This window comes from Neolamprologus multifasciatus, chromosome 8 (genome assembly GCF_963576455.1).
Source record: "Neolamprologus multifasciatus chromosome 8, fNeoMul1.2, whole genome shotgun sequence".
Classification (NCBI taxonomy): Eukaryota; Metazoa; Chordata; class Actinopteri; order Cichliformes; family Cichlidae; genus Neolamprologus; species Neolamprologus multifasciatus.
In genome coordinates, this window is record NC_140446.1 from 3,192,850 (window position 1) to 3,202,314 (window position 9,465).

Genomic DNA, 9,465 nt, shown 5'->3' on the forward strand with positions numbered 1-9,465 from the left:
CCAATTTTATGTTTATTGTTCAGTAAACGTCACCACATTGTTTTTTTTATTTTCATCAACAGTTTTTTTCTTTGTTTAGTTTTTAATGCCCCATTAATGAGTTTTATCCTTGAATCACGTCATCTGAGCTTCCTCTTTACCTCAGTGTGTTTACTGTGTCACTGTTACACAACACTTTGATTTATGTATTACAGAGGTATTCAGATTTATTGTTCATTCACACAGCAGGTGGAAGCTTTTGTGTTTGCAACCACAAAACGCCGCTGATTGGACTGAGCTTTGGATGGATGTGCAGGTGCTAAAATAAGAATTTGCATGCGGTGTGTTACTGTAAACTTCTTCTGAACAAATGCCCCACGTAGGCCCTGACAGCCTTCTTTTATACCCCATAGCCCCTCCCACTAGGCATAATAGTCATCTCTTTATTATTTCTTTTACCAAACACTCTTTTCCCCTCAGCTTATTTCCAGCTGTATTCCTACAATACATATATATGTATATACAGACATTTATGGCCAACTCCAGGCAGCCTACAGTGTTTCACAATAACAAAAAAACAAACAAAAAAAATGCAGCTCACGTGACCTTTCAAGCGCGCGCGAACCCACTATTTGAACCCCGGAACACCATACCATCGGCTTGCATAACCACTCATGTAATCGGCGATCACAGCGAGTCTACGCGACCGGCTTTATTAAAGGTAAGTGGAAAATATGTTGGCCGCTCAAAATATACCCCTCACCCCTTTTTGTTTATCTGCCCGGTCGACGAAAAGACGCGCAGCCACGGTAATTGTAGAAACTAATGGTGGTGGTGCGTGTACGCGCCCAGATCAGCTGTCTGCGGCCCGGGACGGTAACTCCGTCACCAATGGATGAAAGGTTTTCTGTTTGGCAGCTGACGCACACGTGCTTTTAATATGGTTGGAAACATTTTGGATGTAAACAAAATTGAAATCCCAACATAAGAAAATATTTCCTGAAGCCTCCCGAGCACTATCTCATCATCGCTAACTTAAAACATAAAAAACAAAACTTCCAGAAGTCAAAGCATTCATTAGAAATATGGCAGCAGTTGTCTATAAATAATTGCAAATTACAAATAATTACATCTATATTAAATTAACTTTAATGTGTTAGTGAACAGCTTCTGGTTTTCATTGTTTAACAGCAAGTTAATGCACATAACTTACAGACATTAGTTTGGTAAAATTTTAAATGATATTTAATGTCAACCATGTAAATGTAAAGATCTAAAGTATCTGTATAACAGCAAAACTTTGGCACAACTGGGTCATCCAGTAGGACACTGATCCCAAACAGCAAATCTGCGACAGAAAGGCTGAAAAAGAAAACCTCAGTCAAAGCGCAGACACCAACCCAGCTGAAATGCTTTGACGGGACCTTAGGAGATGCTGTGCATGAAAGCAGGACAGCGAAATTCAATGATCATGAAAATCATTCTTATGCTCACCAAAGGGAACCCAACATGTTCGTAACTGGCTCAAACGGAAGTTTCAGCCTTCAAAATAAATAATAAAACAAAAAATAATCTTTAGTCTCCTATGAGGAACAACAACTAACAAATTCAGAGCCTGTGATTAAAGACAGCGCCACCTAGTGGCAGGTCTGTACGAGCAAAGAAGTCACATGTTTGACAGCAAGAAGGTTGGAAGAATCATTTACAAGGTAAAAGACAATAACAAAATATTCAGGAAGTTAAATTCCAGAAGACGATTGCTCATAGGTGTGACTGTAAGTGTGAGCTGCTGTCTGTGAGCCAGACTGGCGACCAGTCCTGGGCAGTGTCGGTCAAGTTACTTGAAAAAGTAATCAGTAACTAATTACTGATTACCTCCCCCTAAAAGTAATCCAGTTACTTTATTGATTACTTATTTTCAAAAGTAAAGGGTTACTTAGTTACTTTTTAAAAACACGATTTACAACCTGAATAGGTGATAAAGTGATAGATCTTTCAGCCCAATTCTACTTTTTCTACATAATCCATCATACAAAATGTAATCAAATGGAAAAGTCTCTTTTTAAAACTTGTTTTATTAGTTTTAATCTTTTAACTTTATGCATCAAGCAAAAATTAAATTATATGCAACATTTTCTGACTGGAAGAAATTTGTTTAACATTTAAACCTATTTTCTGCACATTCCAGCACATAAAATAAAATAGGTTTTTGTGTTAACATTCACTCTTTCATATAGATGCAAGTAAAACACAGCAGAAAATAAATAAAATCAAAGACTCAGTGGTCCTTTTTCTCTGTATCTATGAAGCGCCTTCAGGCGACATTTGTTGTGATTTGGCGCTATATAAATAAAATTGAATTGAATTGAATTGAATTGAATCCTGTTGCTCTATTTTCACCCGTTTAGCAGGAACTTCGCGTTACTGTTACAAGTAACGCGTTCCTGCCCATCTCCGGTCCCCCCACACACTCTGGTAGCTAGTACAGATGGACGGATGAAGTATGTGCACGTAAACAGACTTGTTTAAAACACAGTATCTCTGAACCAAGAATCTCACCCCGAATGATGCAGTGTTTTTACAAGATTTTGAAGTAACACAAATGTGTTTCTTTCCCTGCCTTTCCAGGCTGATTTTAATACAATATTTAGATGAATTAACCAAACTTTTAAATCCACAAACTGGATGTGGGCTAATAAGCACAAGAAATGTAAAATAGTGTTTCTATATCTGTTCATTATTGATCAAATCCAAACTCCACACCAAAACTGTAATGTTCCCAGTTTGGGGCATTTACGAGTAAAACAGCCGCCTCAGCTGTTAATTTGATTAACGATCAGTGTGGATGTGTCACTTTCCTGATGCCACGACTTCCTTTTTCAATTCTTGCACTAAAGACCTCTCAGCTCTCCTCTCTTGTGTCTCTACACTAGGGAAAGGCAAACAGGGGCCTTCCACTGAAATGTTTGTGTTCCAGATTTTTCCCTAATACCTTACAGTATGTTGCAGTGCAATTAAAGCTTATCCAAAGAAATACGACCAAAATAATAAGTAAATGAAACCACCCACTATCATTGTTTTTGTGTGCTCGTTTTACCAAATGAGCATTAAATAAGCCCCTCTAGCTCTGTTAGCCATCATATGGAATCTCAAATGACATGAAATACTATATAACCCAAAAATGTTCAGCGGAGATGGAAAAAACTGGCCCCTGGATGAACCTAATTGCTGACCCCGGATGCACAGCGTTCGTGCTGCAGGATCTGAGCCACCAATTATACGTAGAGCCCAGCAGGAGATTCCTCGCCGCACGCCTGCCATCCTGCTGCTGCTGCGTGCACTGGTTTGAATTTCTGAATATAAGCGACTGGCTTCCCATACCGACAGCTGATGATGTCATGGAAACTCTTCTGAGCAGCGCACTTAAAAAACTGGAGAATGATTTATAATGAAATGCAGCCCCTGAGACTTTTTTCAGGGAGGTTTGGGTTCGGCGCTGGACTCTGAGGGGGGAAAGGTTTTTTAATGTTCATTAAATTTATGCTTTTAGGTAACGAAAAGCAGCTTTTACATCCTGCCATGTCCAGCCTGCAGACATGTGCGGCCTTAAAGGAGCCCCCACAGCTTCTAACTGTAGATGTAGCTCATCAAAGACTCACTCGGCTCTCTCTTTCTGCTCTGAAATGAGCTTAAATGCAGTTTTTGGAATATTTTCAGTCTTCTCAAGGTGAGAAAAGATCAAAAATCCTAGATCCTTAATCTCCTCAGGCTGCTAATAGACCAGGCGTGCCAAAAAACTCTTTGTGAGGAGAAGAGCTGACACAAAGGAGGGGAAGAACTGGACTTATTTGGAAGGAGGATGAGGGCCGGCCCTGGAGGTGGTGGTGAAGTTGGAGGTGGTGCAGAGGGGGAGTGCGGCCCATGCACCTGCATTAGTGTAGCTTCTTGGGAAAGAAAACAGGATCTGGAAGTCAAACAACATCCTGCAACCCCCCCACCTCTTCCTTTCCTTCTCCTCAACTTATCCCAGAAATGTTTATGCGGGTTTTCCTGCTCCTCAGTGTAGACGGAGAAAGAGATGAATCAGAGTTAGACTTGTGTAAGGGTGGGATGGGTAAGGGGGAACTTCCATCTGCCCCTGACATGTTCATTCATCTTTTTTATTCAAATAGTCCCTCTGGGAACAAGCGCCTGTCTGATCCTGACACAATAACACATCATCACTCTGCTCTAATCTTAAAATACGACTGCTGACTGTGACGCAGCTTCTTTTATAGTAAAACTGCTCCCTGCTCTGGGAAAAACAACATTTCCAACAACCAAATACTGTAACACTTGTGAATCACATCCAGCCGTGCACACGCTTCCTGGTTCAGGTATTACTTCCTTGATGTATTTTTTTTGGAGTAGAAAAACAGTGACTAAGGAGATTTTGAAAAGGCACTAAAAAAAGCAAAAACGAGGAAACCCGCTGCAGTGATACGTGCCCAAAGTCAGTCCATGTTTTACTCACTTAGCCCGTAAGTCAAGATAGAAGTCAAACAGTGAAAAACAGGAAAATGAAATTGGACGCGCTGCTACAAAAAACAACTACAAAGAAAACAAAACACAGTAAACATTTTTTTTACGTGTCTTATTTTACGCGTTCCATATAAATCTCCTCAATAATATTAAATCCTTGCAATCGTAGACTTAGTACCTGTAAAGATTCCCCATTATTGGAAGCTGGATTTGAAAGCTTTGAACTGTTACATCACATGTGTGGAAATATACAAAAACATTTATTACTGTAAAAACAGAACAGTACAGAATATACAAGCTGTTCAGTATAATATCATTAATCATTATGCACCAAAAATATCCATTGTAACATTTTTAAATGATTAATTTAGAATTAGACAGTTTACATTTCAATTCAATTCAGTTTTATTTATACGGCGCCAAATCACAACAACAGTGGCCTCAAGGTGCTTTATATTGTAAGGTAGACCCTACAATAATACATACAGAGAAAACCCAACAATCATATGACCCCCTATGAACAAGCACTTTGGCGACAGTGGGAAGGAAAAACTCCCTTTAAACAGGAAGAAACCTCCAGCAGAACCAGGCTCAGGGAGGGGCGGGGCCATCTGCTGTGATTGGTTGGGGTGAGAGAAGGAAAACGGGATAAAGACATGCTGTGGAAGAGAGACAGAGGTTAATAACAGTGTGATGGACCGAGCAGTGAAGGAAACTTAGACACAGGTTAAAGTCCAAAAAAATGATTTTTTTATTTAACCTAAAAAACATAATTGGTTAAATCCTGCAAAAAGAATCAAAATCTTGGGCCCATAAAAGAGGTCAAAATAACAAAACTCTACTCAAAGTTGACAACACTACCGATAACTCAAACAAACTGACCTAACTTAACGAGACAAAGGGGAAACTTAAATAGTGGCTGATCAGCCCACAAAAACAGGAGAAGGGGTAAAACACACTAAACCAAACATAATGAACTCCAATTCCCCCCCATGGTCCCGAGTTATGGCATGAACCAATTTGTAGTCTTTCTTTAAAGCTCGCTCCGCCCCTTTTCCACCTCTTGGCTCCTTAATCAAGGGACTGGAACAGCTGCAACTAAGGTAACTCAGAAAACAAAAGATTAATCATACATAACAGTGTAAACTAAAATGTGCGCACTTATTTTAGAATGCAGTGTTATGTGGATATGTGAATTAACTCTAAACCAAAACCAGTTATTTATTGTCCTGTAAATTAATTCCTATATTTAAAGAAAGAAATGTGAATGCAATGTTACTTATAAGCCTCTACACTAACATGGTGGGTATTACCACTGTGTGGTTGTAAGTGCAGCCATCACAAACAGATATGATTCAGTGCAGAGAGTCTGTTAACACATAGTGAGTGAGAAAGGTGACTGGAAAGGAAAAACTCAATGCATCATGGGAATCCCCCGGCAGTCTGTACCTATTGCAGCATAACTAAGGGAGGATTCAGGGTCACCTGATCCAGCCCTAACTATATGCTTTAGCAAAAAGGAAAGTTTGAAGCCTAATCTTAAAAGTAGAGATAGTGTCTGTCTCCTGAATCCAAACTGGAAGCTGGTTCCACAGAAGAGGGGCCTGAAAACTGAAGGCTCTGCCTCCCATTCTACTTTTAAATACTCTAGGAACAACAAGTAGGCCTGCAGTGCGAGAGCGAAGTGCTCTAATAGGGTGATATGGTACTACAAGGTCATTAAGATAAGATGGGGCCTGATTATTCAGTCCACAAGTCTCTCCCAGCTGGAATTTGCGTGGAACTGTCCATAATCTGAGCCACTTTTTAATTTCCTTTAGAATTTACTGAGCTGACCCAGCCACGTGGAGCCATAAAGCAGGGTAAACACAATGCCAAGCCTGGGTAAATGGGTAGGGTTGCATCAGGAAGGGCATCCGGTGTAAAATCATTGCATCATTGATGGAGATGAGTTTTCCATACCAGATCAGTCAGGAACTTGGTTAACTTGGTTGTTAACCAAGTTGGCCAACGGGGCACTGGTGGAAATGGTGCTACTGTTGGCTGAAGATAAAGGAAGAGGAAAGAAGGAAAGAAGAGCAGGAGTTTGGAGGTGAGAGTAAGGCCTTTAGATGTAAAGTGAGAGAGCTGACTGATATAATCGAGGCAAAAGAAGGAATCAAGATCTGTCTGTGTGCTTCCATGGTGCAGAAAGGAGAGAAGAAGAATCAAAGTCAGTAGAAGCAAGAAATACATGTGTGTGAATGAGAAGGAGACGGGTGTAACAGAGGTAGAGAAGGTAGATGAGTTGAAATACCTGGTGTATAACATCAATGCAACAGACAGGCAGGAGTGACAGAAGAGAGAAGAACGAGCTGAAGATGAGCACATCAGCTCAGGGTGAGCGTTTTAGAGACAAAGTTAGAGGCGAGGCTGAGCTGGTTTGGACGTGTGCAGACGAGAGATAGTTGATATATTACAAAGGATGCAAAGGATGGAGTTTCCAGGCAGGAGGAAACGAGGAATACCACAGAGAAGATTTATGGATATAGTGCCGTGATGTGGTGCTCCAACATGCTTGGAAATATCATCAAATTGCTCCTGGCTTTTACAGTAGCTCATTGTTTTTCCTCCAAATCATCAGCATTTATAGTAAACCACAAAATGCCTTTGATGTATGTAAGTTATACCCTATATGCTGCATGAAAAAATGTAGATATCAGGGTCATGGGAATGTTGTTTAACTGTTTTTTTATTATCAGAAAAATAAAACCTCTTCTCTTTATTGGCTTTAAATATAATAACTTTCTCTCAAAACCTTAAATTTTATTAGATTATTTAAAGTAAAAGTCTTTAATAGTGAAAAACCCTAAAAAGGCCCACAGCTTCGGCCCAGCAGCACTGCCTGCTGTAATTCATCAGCATATTGATTCATTTGCAAAGACTGAGTTGCACAGCTGATGCAATGCATTGAAAAAACTTGCATAAAGTATTGTTATACTTTACTGAACTAACCACACATGCACAGAGTGCTCCTCATGCCTGTGGACCACAGAGGAAGCAACTGCCCAAGGAGGAAGTGAGCATGTAACTTGTATGTGGGGCCAAGGGGAAGAAGAAGTGTTAAAGTTATTAGCCGAGTGGGAACGGTGCATTTAGGGGGCATCCTGTGCACAACAAATGCTTCCTGATCCTGCCCACAACCTCGCAAAACAAGCAGAGAAGGACGGGCAGCGGAGAGCAGACGTGAACCTGCTAACAACGACACACAGGTGGAAACTATACAGCACCCACGGGAAATTACAGCCAGCTTCTATAGAGGTCCTCACACTCCCGAATGGAAAGTCTATGTTTTTCATTTTAGCAGGCACATTCCTGAACACACACACACACACACCTCCTGACTTGCAGCACGGATAGCTTATTAAACTGCAGAGAACATCAAATTACTGGACATTATGAAATTATTGAATAAAATCTGTGATGCAACAGAGCAGCGGGATTGACAAAGCCATGTTCCTGGCTCTCCGCCTGCCCTTATCAGCCACAGGTTGTGCAGCGCTGTACCTGAAGCCGACAGTGATCTGACGAGGCTCATCGGAATCGACATAATAGGTGCAGGATGTTTTCATCCCTGGATCTGGACATTCGCGCCTCTCTTCAGTCGGGGTTTTCTGTTTCTGGCTTAGGAACTGTTTTCATCAAGGGCTTTAGGCTTAAACTGAAAAATGTGAAATAAGCTGGAGAGCGGGAGAAAAAGAGGATGTTTGCAGTCATCGGTGAAGTTTAGGAGTAGATCATATGGTTAATGGGAGAGGGGTACTTTACATAAGTTGAAGAAATCCCCTTTATTCAGAGGGACATGAAATCATTCCAAAAAAATAAGAGACCATGAATAGAAGTAAAAATGGACACATAAGTTCGGAGTCCTAAACGTGCTGCAACCAAAAATAAAATAACAGCTGCAGCTGGGACACACCTGCATGAGCAGGAAGTAACTTAAAAGTAAAAGCTTTCCCGAGACGATCAACTCAGTGAGCAGCAAATACTTTCTTCTTCTCGGGAATCTTGCTTCCTGTCTGTTTCTGGACAGTAATGTCAGCTGTGCAGGAAAGGCAGAAAAATCTGACGTGCAAAAATAAAAATGTCACGTTCACCCTCCTGTTGTGTGCACCCCCACACTCCTAACTGTAGTGTTCACAATTGACCAGTTAGTTTTCCAGTTACCCGGAACACTACGGATGTAACAAATTTGATTAAAACACTCAAAATTCAACGAAAGAGGTGCTTATCACTTTTATGTGTTCAAGTGCACAGTGTGGAGGATGTGATAAGGCCTCGAGGGAATCGGATGTAAAACACAATATTTATGACTAGGGATGGGTATCGTTTAGGTTTTATCTGATACCGGTGCCAAACCGGTACTTTTGAAACGGTGCCGGTGCTTAAACGGTGCTCAAACCGGTGCTTAAAGAATGGAGAACACAAAAAAACACAAAAACCTCTCATGTTCAGCTGTTTTTTTTTTTTTTTAAAAGATAACAATGTTAGCCTTTTCTGCAGCTATAGGGCATATATGGTATCACTCTTGGCTGGAAGCAGCTTAAACAATGGAAAAAACACAAACTTTGTCCAAAAACCTCTCATGTTTAGCTGTTTTCCACTTTTTCTTTGGTCATTTTTGCCTTTTTGGCCAGGGTGAAGGGAGTATCTGCCATCAAACAAGAAGACAGCCGCATGTAGCTATGATGATGTTTGCTAGTTCACCTTACATGCATTAATGTAATAACGTGGTTAGCCTACTCAACGTAAATTACACACGAACAACATTAAGCTACTCACGCAGAGAAGAACGGCTGCTGCTGCATCATCATCCTCATCATTTCTGCTACACTGGCAGGGCTATAGGGGCCAGGACTCTCCTCTTCGGGTTTTTGGGGGATGTTGCTAACTCCAGGTCCGATAACAGGCACCACACCCACAGTA